This window comes from Sceloporus occidentalis, unplaced genomic scaffold (assembly GCF_023333645.1).
Source record: "Sceloporus occidentalis isolate IW3139 unplaced genomic scaffold, rSceOcc1.0.p SCAF_9, whole genome shotgun sequence".
Classification (NCBI taxonomy): domain Eukaryota; kingdom Metazoa; phylum Chordata; class Lepidosauria; order Squamata; family Phrynosomatidae; genus Sceloporus; species Sceloporus occidentalis.
This window is the reverse complement of record NW_028316989.1, coordinates 23,188,558-23,200,831: the sequence shown is the minus strand read 5'-3', so window position 1 is coordinate 23,200,831 and position 12,274 is coordinate 23,188,558. Positions and strand designations below refer to the sequence as shown.

Genomic DNA, 12,274 nt, shown 5'->3' with positions numbered 1-12,274 from the left:
TGGGCTTTTCATGGAAATGGTTCTCTCTCCCACCAAGGCAGGATGGCTACATGCCATAACCACAATGGAGGACAAGACACCGCAAAATGTAGGACATTCAAGAAAAATTTCAGGGTGTTACAAAATAAAAGCTAAAAAACACCAGTATAAATATAATTTCATTTCATATGGTTTATTGACAACTATACTGTATTTTATTATTTTACTCAACCATATTTTTTCTGATCAACTTTTCTTCGTTGGCTTGAAATATGCTTATAGAACTTTGAGCAAGACAACTGCTTAAACTTGGACTTTACTAGTAAAAGCCCTTGACAGAACCAAAAAGTAATTCGTTAAATGTTCTCATTGTTAGTGAGGAAGTCTTTCTCCTTCCCAACCTTCTCTTGACACATCAAGGCACCCTGTCAAAATTATGGTCAACCACTGAGATTTTCAGGGTGTTTTTTTTTTTTTGTCCCAAATAATGCTTTAAAAATCTTTTATTGGTATTGGTATTTTATTGGTATTATTCAATATTTGGCATGGTCTGCTGATGGCATATTTCCCTCCAGATGGAAGCCACAGCCGCCAAAACATGCAGCTTCCCTTCAGAGGAAAAAGAACCTGGAAAAACCAGGTTATTTTTGCGCCGCAGGGCGGATGTCACAAGTGTGCCAATGGTGCACTCATGACTTAAGTGATGCGTGACACCATGCGGTCCTTACGTCACAATGGCAGTGCCCATGTACACAGGACGCCGCCATTGTTATGTCACCACGCCAGTTGCCACGTGGTCCCTAATCCTGGTATTGCCAGGGGTATGGTGCATTTGCGTGGTCTGTACCACACCTTAATTAACAATAAAATTAATTACCAAATGAATAAAATGGATACAGTAATCAGACAATATACAGTAATACATGTATATCTTGAAGTCTCAGCAATCAGTGTACACTAATAGGCCAAGGCATGCATACAGTTTTCCATAGAATGTGTGGATATAGCAACAAGTAAAACATCCTTCCAGAATCCAGTATCGTGCAGAGGAGGTCTCTGTTGATATGAGTTTGTATTTACAAACTCAACAATATATCCAAACAATGTTCATTGCAAAAACTTTCACTGAAAGTTTCCAAGCACAACAAATAATTTAAAAATGCATCCATATCCTCATAGTATCTCCCAGTAAAGAACATTTCTGGAATTCTTCCTTGTTGCATATAAAGAGCAAAGATTTACATTCCTAGTGAACAGTCATATCTGGAATGGACCTACATGAGAGAGTGAGTGGCAACCACTTCATGAAAATGGCCAACAACATGTTAATTATTTCGTGTGCTATAAAGTGTTATATTTTATTGCTAGCAATGCAGAGAAGTGCTTGCTAGATTTTCTGCCTCATGTGCCAAAACAAACTTGAGGTATCTGAATTTGCTGATCCATTTCAGGCAGCAAAATGTCTTTGGACATCTCTGCTGGATAATGTTTGAAGTACCAAGTATGTGGACTGCCATCATGTTTTGATTCCAATACATTTTGCAGGGTTACAGTATGTACCTTTATTATTTCAAGCAATATTTTTTGGTTCTTCAAGATCTTAGGCTTCACTTCTACAACAAGGTATGAGAAAGGAAGACTCTCCAAGGTCTATATATTATTGCTGGCCATGAGTGGAATAGACTCACTGTCTCAATTGATTTACCAGTGTGTTGGATCACCATTCAGCAACTGAGCTAATAGGTCTACTCTCTTGGGACTAACAAGATTCCAGCCTAAAACCATGTTCTTATCTTATACCAGGCTTTTAAAAAAGTCTCCACATTTTTATTTTATTTTTAAAAAACATGTATAGATAATTTGTGTGAGAAATGTCATCTTAGGCTGGGTGATGAACTCTACTAAGCAATGAAGTAAGGAAACACCATGCTAGTACTTATTTATAAAGTCATTAGCATAACTTCCATTCATTAACACTAATGCAAGCTATTCAAGCTCAAGCACTAGAATGTCTTAAAGTATGAGTAACTGGTATTCAATGGGAAAGTTCTTTTCAGATGTGAGCCAAGAAAATGTGAGATCTCACAGCAGACATATTTAGCCCCTATCTGTTAATGGGGGAAATGACACAAGGGGCTGAAGTCCTGTTGGTGCATCAGGCCACGTAAATATGTGTGCACGCGCATGTGCGCATGCATGTTTGCGAGACAATTTTCATGGGGTTGGCAAGTGTATGGAAGGGTATGAGCATTGGTTATTGTAAAATGTCAGTCAGTCAGTCAGTCAACCTTTATTAGGCATAGAAAAACAACATGCATTTACAATAAAACTTCAGTATTGTTATCAAAATTTAAGCCATAATCTTGTTGCCTCCACCAGAAAATTGACCATTAGCCTGGTAATATGCGGGTTCCGATCTTCCAATAGGTATCCCACTGATAACCCATCCAAACAGATATTCACTTCCAATAACCTCCTTAACACTTTCCCCCTCGGAATTATATACAATGGACAAAGCAATACAATATGATGGAGAACATCTGGAGCTTGATCACAGTGAAATACACGATTCAAAAATGGGGTCTGTGAATATCTGCCCTTGGTCACATTTGAGGGGTGTACATTCAGCCTTGCAAACAAAAAGGCCTTCCTCGACACCAGCAGTGAAAGAGTTCGAAAATAATCTGGAATCCTACCCTGCAAGGGGCGCATACTGAACATCAATGAAGAACATACTCTGGGAGGAGTTGGGAACGTCAGTTGATGTTCTCTCTCTGCAAGGCAGACCCTGATAGATTCAAGATAATCCTTTTCAGTTAGTAAAAGGAGAGAATCAGAATTTAAACCCACAGAAATTAGTTTGCTTTCATAAAATTTAGCCCAACTGGCATAGTAAACGTCAGATAGTAGGAACCATAAAAGACTGGATCTATTAGGCCTGAAATGTATCCTAAACCAAAACCTATAAGTTTTCAACCAGGCTTCGGTTTCAAGAGCATTCAATCCCAGTTCCGCATAGAGAGTCTGATGGTTAGGCTTGCCATATCCCGCCTGGGGGCGGGACTTTCCCGGTTTGGGGCGGGTCCACATGGTCCCGCCCTGGTTTGGCCCCGCCCCCGGGACACCCCCCCTCCCAGCGAGGGCCTGGAGGCTTTGGAGGCCTTGGAAGAGGCTCCGCGATCGCGGAGCACTCTTCCAAGGCCTCTGGGGCCTGGGAGAAGCTCTCCCCAGGCCCCTTTGGAGGCCCTGGAAGCGGCTCCGCGATCGCGGAGCACTCCTCCAAGGCCTCTGGGGCCTGGGAGAAGCTCTCCCCAGGCCCCTTTGGAGGCCCTGGAAGAGGCTCCGCGATCGCGGAGCACTCCTCCAAGGCCTCTGGGGCCTGGGAGAAGCTCTCCCCAGGCCCCTTTGGAGGCCCTGGAAGAGGCTCCGCGATCGCGGAGCACTCCTCTAAGGCCTCTGGGGCTTGGGAGAAGCTCTCCCCAGGCCCCTTTGGAGGCCTTGGAAGCGGCTCCGCGATCGGAGCTCCGGCTGTGGGGTCCTCCAAGGCCTCTGCGAGGCCGAGGAGGAGGCCGCTTGCCACCGCGGCGATCGCCGTGATGACAGGCGGCCCCCACGCTCCTTCCCGGCCTGGGAGCAGCCCGAGACTTCCTCCCAAGCCGGGAAGGAGAAGGAGGACAAGGTTCAAAAATGTGGGACCTTTTTTTTTTAATTTCCTGGCCAGGAAATTAAAAAAAAAAAAAAAAAAAGGTCCTACATTTTTTAACCTTGTCCTACATTTGTCCCGGTTTGGAGGTCCTCAGCTATGGCAACCCTACTGATGGTGCACACATGGAGGCTCAAGGTCCATGGTAAAATGTTTCTGTAGGGAAACGTTTTCATAGTTAATGATAAAAACAAGCCCCAGTTAATACATTTTAATTAAAAATTATGTTGTGTGGCTTTAAAAAAACAAAAACAAAATGGCAGGATGCTCTTGGAAGGCTGCCTAACAAAAACAGCTTTCCCACAGAAGCACTTTTTAAAGCACCCTTCTCTGATCACTTTTAGTTAGAAAGACCAGCCCAGAAGCCAGGGATTGTGGCAACAGGCTGGAAACAAAACTTGTTTTGTTTTCTTTCCCCCACTTTTCTTTCTCTCTTTCTTTTATAAGCTTTTAACAGAAACAGCATGATATAATGGTTTGAGCATTGCCCAATGGCTCTAGAGAGACCAGGGTTCTAATCCTCACTTGACACTTTTTGTTCCGTAGATTTGACAAAATGGTTGCATTTTAGAACAATGCTGTCTTCACACAATAGAGGCTCCTTAGGTGTGGCAGAAGTAACATGTACATATGACAAACACATGCTTTGCAAATGCATAAACCATCTTTTATCTTTTTATCTTATCTTTGATCTTTTTGGAAAAGTGGTATATAAATAAAATTTATTATTATTATTATTATTATTATTATTATTATTATTATTATTATTATCTGTGTAACCTCCAGAACACCTGCCAAGTGGCAAATACTCAATCTTCACAATGTAAAACGTGACTGAGCTATTTTGAGTGTTTGTGTATGTATATGTGCGCATGCACGCTCATATGCACCCACCATGTCACCTGTTGACTTATGGCACCCCGTGAATTACTCAGGGCTTTCTTAGGCAAGGAACGCTCAGATGTGGTTTTGCCGGTTTGCTTCTCTAAAATGTAACTTACAGCACTTGGTATTCCTCAGTGGTCTCCCACCCAAGTACTCACCAATACTGAGTCTGCTTAGATTCCATGATCAGACAGGGTCTGATGCTTATAGGATGTTTAGGCATCATATCCTCCAACGTTTCACTGATAAAAACCAGGACATGTGTGGTCAAGCAACATCAGCATGTGGTCAAGATGGCATAAGTTATTCATGAGGAAGAACAGACAAGCTAAGAGAAGCTGCAGCACTTTGCCGAACGTGCAGGGAAAGGCAAGGCTCTGCCTCCTCCTCGCTTCTACCGCCACTGAATCAATTGGGTGCAAACTATGTTTGCACTTTGAACTCAGTTTGCAGCAGAGGACAAAGGGTGAAAGTGGGAGAAGGAAAGAAACTGCGGGCCTGAACAGACAGGCCAAAATAAAGCTGCTTCGGGTCACTTTGAGGTATGACATTTAAATGACACATGCAATTTAAGATGCCAGAAGCTGTGCCAAAGCTGCACTCCAGTCCTTAGTACTGGAGCATGGCTTTGGCGCAACTTCCAGCCTCTTAGGACGCATGCATCATTTAAACAGCATACCTCCAAAGTGACCAGAAGCAGCTTTATTTTGGCCTGTCTGTTCAGGCCCTGAGACATTTTTAAATATAATCAGGCAAATGGGACAACAAAGGAGTAGTCAGGACTGTCCCTACAGAATGAGGACAGTTGGAAGGCATGCTTTCCTGATACCAAAGCTCAGTAAACATAAGGTGGATACCTACCTAGTGATAGAGAAAATAAAGGCCTTTCTGATTACATTCATGCATTTTGGATAAATCTTTACAATTCGCTGTAGTAATTCCCAATGTATGGATCCTGAGATGTTGTTGTGGAACAGTCCATAAAATCTTTCACTGTCACCAGTGAACTACTGTCGGTCTGGAGATTTGAAGCCAAACACTGCAGGGATTGTAAGTGTGGGAACACTTAACAGTGGCTCTTGAAGGGGCTGCAACCGCCTTCTTATCAGAGAATACATGTGTATCAAAAGCAACTTTCTAGCTTCTGAACTGAAAGTGTTAAGAATAGCGACAAAGTAAGGGAATAAAAACAAGGGCAAAAACCTAATAAGAGAAAAATAGACTGATCTCCACCAAATTGCATGAACTAGAATTGATCCCCAAATAAATGTTCATTAAAGCTTCCTGTTCTTTTAAAATTGGACAGGAATCAATGCCTTCCAAACACTATTAGATTGCTAGTCTTAACAGCCCTAGCCAACAGAACCATTGGTGAGGAGTGCTGGGAGTTGTAGTCCAACATCATCTAGTCATATGATTCCCACACCAGTTTAAGCTCTCTTATTCCTTCTACTAAAAGCTGACTCCAGATTAGAAGGAGTTCTGGGGAGATGTGTCTCTGGTGGGGCCCTCTTCATAGTCACTGGATTCATACCCTCCAATTGTCCCAATTTGACAGGGAAAATCCTGATTAATCCTCTACCATCCCACTTTTCCCACTATTTTTTGAAATGTCCCAGTTTCCATCTCTTTCCCCCTTTATCCTCAGTTTACTTGTATGGCCACAAATTATGTTCTAAATGCAAAAACAGTTTTTACTCAGTGGAGGCCCAATAGGCCCAGGAAAAAAAAGAAGAAGCTGCTACAACCTCAAATAACTTATCGATTCTTCATCATTAATAACTTTTGCAGTGTGGTGGAATCTCCCTCCTTGGAAGTCTTTAAACAGAGGCTGGATGGACATCTGTCGGGGATGCTTTGACTGAGAGTTCCCGCATGGCAGAATGGGGTTGGAATGGATCAGGGCCTTTGCAGTTTCTTCCAACTCTATGATTCTATGCTTCTATACTGATGCTGAACTGAACTGTGATGTTGCTTGGGCCACATGTATCCCAGGTTTTAGCTGTGAAACAACAGAGGCCATGTAGACACCATTTAAAATTTCTCATCAAGATCCCAGCCAGGGGTGTCACTCAGGGGGTATAAAGGGTTCAAGCTGCACCAGGCGGCACCTGAATCAAATGACACCACTGCTCCCCAAACGTCTGCCTTTGGGTAGAAATGGGCTGTGGCATTCACCTGCATCCCTTTAAAATGCTGAAGAGATGGGGATGAAGCTCAGTGGGAGGAGTGGCATCAACCCATGTGATACTACTGATTCCAGCACAATACTACCAGAGGCAGTGAAGTTGCATTTCATGGAGTGCCATGTCAGAAAATAAACATTTGGCGGTGGGTATCATCTACCCAAGATGATTCCTCCACATCTGCTCATGCCTGTATGTAACAGCTACAAGCCTACTGCAGCCTATTGAAAGTAAGCTGATTAATTCCACAAACTCCAGCCAAATGTCCATTGTATTTGCTTGTGTTATCCCCAAGATGATCTTAGGGTAAAACCTTTGAATGCAGATTATTTAAATGTCTTTATTCCTTGTGTTGACAGAACAGTTCCCCTCCTCTCCCTTTTTTTGTATCCGGTCCACACCATCTCCTGCCCCATGCCCAGATATCTGCTGCAGAGATGAGAGATCTAAATTAAAGGATTTACACTTGGCATGGTTTCTAAGGAATCAGATGTGATAAAGCAGTGTATTTGATCCTAAGGAAAAGCACCATGCAGATTTTCCTTTTAATTACAAGCTGAAATGCATCTAAAGCAAGTTCCAAAAAATAAAAATAATCAATGAGACTTATTTTCAGTCACATGTTTTTTGCATTGAAGGAGCAGTTCAGTATCAGGAGGCAGAGAAGGACTGCGCTTCAAAACAAAGTCCCTCCATTCTGAAGCGCATCTTACTGCAAGAGAGGGGGGAAACTGAATTTTGCACATACCTCATTAACAGAGTAATTTAAACTTAGGCGGGATACAGACGGGCAAAAAGGGGTGTATTCATGACGTCATGAAGGTAGAGCCTTCAGACGAGCCTTACCTGAATGCCGCCATGAACACGCCCCCCGCACGCCCCAAGCGGGAAGAAGCGGCATTAAAAAGGTGCTGCTTTTCTCCGCTTCTTTTCCGTTTGATGCGCAGCTGCGCAGCTCCGTCTGTAAGCTGCTGCACCGGTACATCAGAATTGCTACGCCGCTAATTTAAGTTGCCCATTTAAAAGCTCCGTGTCTGCTGCGTCGCATGAGTCGGGGTCCTGGAACATGCGCAGTTTGCAGCGTCAGCTGCCATGCAGGTGTGGAAGCTGCAGCACAGCTGCAGCGCATTTTAAGACTCGTAACCCTAACCCTAACCCTAACCCTAACCCTAGAGCAACATGTACGCATGCGCTGCTTGGAAAGTTTGGACTTTAAAGTGAGCCCCTACACACATTCCTGTGCCATTTTCACCTAACAATAAAAAACCCCTAAAACTTTAAATATTTACATATGTACAAGGGAGGTGATGGGGGATGGCAGGGGGACAGCAGTGGCAGCGGCGACAGCTGTGGCTGTGCATTGCAGATTCCGCAGGAGCGCGGGGACCAAAGGAGAGGAGGCATCCATGATGCTGGTGACACTGGCAAAGTGCAAGTGGACAAGGATGCCAACACCAGCTGATCACCAGCTGGCAGGAGACCACCATTGTTCTTGGGCAGAGTGGGGGAAAAAGTTTTAAAGGGGCTTGGGCACTTTAAATGTGCCCATAGGCTTTCTGCCGCTGCTGCTTAGCGCTGCAGCTGCGCAGCTGCGCATCCGCCAGCCGGCAAAGGAAAAAAAAAAGCCCCGTTTTTGGCCGCCCGTGAGGAAGCTGCCTCTCTCTTTGCAGCGTCCTCCGAGGCGGCGGTTTGGAAACTGCGGGTCAGAAACGGCCCCAGGTGAGGCGTCTTCACTGCCCCCCATATGGAAGCCCCATCTCCTGAGCCACGCCCCCGGGGCGGGCGGTCTGGAGGCTCCGTATTCAGAAGAATACACCTCCAAGACGTCTTCCCCTGCCCGTTTGTATCCCGCCTTAAACTGGATGAAGCACAAGACTCTAGTATTCTGGCCATTTAGACAAGTTTGTACAAAATACCTTTTCTCCAATAGACTTCAACCTTCTGACCTCCTTGAAAAGGCAAATGAATTTTTATCTTCTTTGGAACAATCCATTTTATATGACATTCATGTTTGCTACAACTGCAAGCACACCTATGTTCTAGAGTCAGGGTGTGCATACATTTTTATCCAGTATAGGCACTGAAGCTCATCCTTCAAAAGAAGTACTTTTCCAAATTGTACAAGAGCGTTTCCCAGTCAAAACATGCATTGAAATGTGTAAGCCATGCAAACGTATACACAAAAATGTATTATTATTTGGGTGGGGGGGAATCATATCTGTAGTTATTTGCCACTGAATTAGCTTTGACATAAAACAACCCTTTGCATGAAAGACCTCCACTAGCCCTGGGTTCCAAGCTCTGAACTTCAGCTTCCTTCACTAAATCAATCCATCTGTAGTGCAATGTTTCTATTTTCCTACTGCCTTCCACTTTACCAAACATTATAGTATTTTCCAATGGGTCAAGCCATCTCATGATATGTCTATAATATGATAGCCTCGATTTATTCATTTTGGCTTCCAGTGCCAAATATATTGTTGCAATTCATTATTAGGGAAATGTTGTAACAATCTGCCAAAAACAATGTATATACATTTGCATTTAACTGCTTTAAAGGCTCAAAGTTGGGATGATTCAAATCCACAAATGCGAAAACAAGGAACTGACAGATTCATCTACTGCTTTTGTAGCAATCTGCAAAAATTGTGCAGAAGTTTACGTTTAACTGCTTTAAAGGCTCAAAGTTCAGATCATTCAAATCCACAAATGCAAAACGACGAAACTAAGACTGACAGATTCATCTACTGCTTTTGCATAGTAGGTAACAATATCCTGATGGGGGCTCACCAGCATCTGTCATTCTCACTCCTTGTATTGGTTGCCAGAGATGTCAGAAAATGTAATTGTTCTGAAGTCTTGCTTTAATGTTTTGTTTAAATGCATTTCACTACATTCACTCCTTTGTTTGCACTCTTAGGCACTTCTTATGCACAGGCAACCCATCTTTTACATTTCTGGAAACTTCCTGCCCTCTCCTTTCTTTGAAACATTTCTGATTCTAAAGATTTCCCAAAGATATACCTATCATGGTTACAAAAATGCATGACATGCCTGTTCTGCTGCTCCCCACATCTTAGATGCCAGTGATTTGACTCCTTTCAAAAGAAAGTGGAGCTTCCCCAATTTGGGAAACTTAGAGCCCTTGAAATGTTATGGGACAGCATTCCTTTTCATCCTTCCCTTCTGGCTAGGATGGTTGGGGTTTATGGGAGCTGAAGTTCAACAACATGTGGAAAGGCATGTGCACACACACACCAGACTAGTACTGCAGCGTGCTCACCATTATTTGACAAACACACAAGAAACCATGCAATTGATCCAACACACCAACAAGGATTAAGAGTTTTAGCCCCACAAGAAGAACATTAACTGAATCCTGAGAGACTGCATCACTACCTTCAGTTTTATTCCAGCTTGCTCACAAATTAGGGAAGGTTGATGTCTCAACACACAGCAAAACACACATGTATCAATATAACTTTCAGCATAAATAGATGCTGCAGTCTAGGAAGGGTTTAATGGAATAAACGCATAGGAGATTAAGAGAAGTATATGTCATCTTTTTCTGTCAGGATCGCTGTGAAGAAGGCCAGGCAGGTGATGGGATCAAAACATACATTCACAATGCTGACAAAGTTGTCTATGCACTCTCTTATCCTTCCACTTATGTTATCTAAAAGAGGAGAAGTGGATGAAAGAGGAGGAGGAAGAGGAAGGGAAGTCACTGTTCATTTCTCCCTTCCCTCCTTCCTGCCCAGTTCACAAGGTATCATGTTTTGTTTCCCACATTTTTGTACTGTCTGTCTTCCATAACAGAACTCAATGGAGTATACATCAGATTGCTATGCTTTCTGCCCTCAGACCATGCATTTTTTAAAAAAATCCATTTGCAAGCGTGTGTGGTTGCATGCATACACCCCATATATTAAACTCGTACAAAATAAGCAGATACCCAAAACAGCAGTACAAATATATTTTAATGGCAGCTGGACTAATGGAGGCGGCTGAGAGGATGTATTGTACAGCCTTCCTGGAAAGGAATGCCCTGCTGTATACTCTTATCAACTGTCTCAGTAATAGAAAAAAGCACTCGGAGAGACCTTTCACCGTCTGTCACAAGCCCCGCTATTATATTTTATTCAAAAAGGATAAAATATACCTTCTTGTGCTACTGTTTTCTAACATGCAGCAGTTAAGATGCTGGGGAAAGGAATCTGTTCAGTGGTCTGGAGCCAGCATCAGAGGTCTGTGCTGCTGGACATCTGCAGGGGACCCTGGCCAAACTTTGAAGCCATACTGCTGATCCACCTTCCCCTTGCTACTGTATATGCTCATCTGTCCCCTTTAAGTGAATACTGGCAAGAGCAAGTAGCACTACTTTCCACGCACCTTTAGGTAGAATAAGCCCAAAGCTAATAGACAAACAAATTGGCAGAGGCAATGGAAGAAGAAGAGATAAAAGAGTGGTGGCTGGAGTGTCTCTGTTAACGGTGCAGTAAATCCACTCTGGCTTTCCCAAAGGCACTGTCCAAGTTGCTGGACTTACTTCAAGGCAAGGGTCCAGCATCCTGGATTGCTCATGACAAGTGCGGAGCGAAGCCCAGAGTGGATTCACCACCAGACTGACATGGAAGCCTCTGGCCCCCACTGAATGAACCTCCACAAAGCAGAATCAATACGTTTTATTCGGTCAATGACCAGCAAAATTTAAAAAGATGCAAAGCACAATACCAAGCATAACAACATACTTCAAGTGAGACACCATAAAATAAAATAAAATGGGAGTAATACAAAAAATACACTCCCCTGTGATTTTATACATGCCATAATCACATTATTTGTACAAGATTTTAAAAAAATTCAAAGCCCAGGACATAAGTACAACAGTGGATTTTGAAATGATTCAGCACAACAGAGTACTATAAAGTAAAATCAATTAAAATAAAGTACAGAGTTTGTATTCCTCTGAAAAATTTTCTTTAAAACTTTGAAATTAAAGTGATAATATTAAAATCAAATAGGAATGTATTTAAGATAGGGAGATGTTTTTTATCGACACAAAGCAGACGCTCCAGAACTTGTCGCTGGAACCAAAGTAATCCTACAAGAGGACACCCTGAAAGAGACTTTGTTGAGTTGCCTAACCCACTGTTTCTCATGTCTGGCATGCACACAAACACACTAACACACACAGAGTGTTTCTACAATCCAAAGCCTCACATATCTTAGCAAGGTCTCAATCCATAACTTCTTTCCCTTTCCATGAGAAAGCTTCCCCCACCCACCTACTGTGTTCATGCCATCGGAGAGAATCATGAGTCACGCAACAACAACAACAAAATGCCCAAAGGATCAGCTACAGTGATGCCAGGGGCTCCCTGTGTGACAGCAAAGTTCTGCTCAAGGGCACAACAAGGATGCCATTCAGCTATAAGTGGATGTCACACAGCTTTGGATCTGACAGACGGTGCCGGGGGGGGGGGGGAGGGGGTTCTTCTATTTTTGTATTGTTGTTTCC

The 12,274-nt window shown here is 43.1% G+C and overlaps 1 protein-coding gene across 2 annotated transcripts in view; it reads right to left on the bottom strand.

The window, feature by feature from the left end:
- The window catches only part of KIRREL3 (kirre like nephrin family adhesion molecule 3), a 1,115,257-nt gene that overhangs the window by 1,098,904 nt on the left and 4,079 nt on the right, over positions 1 to 12,274 (bottom strand). The window lies entirely within an intron of this gene.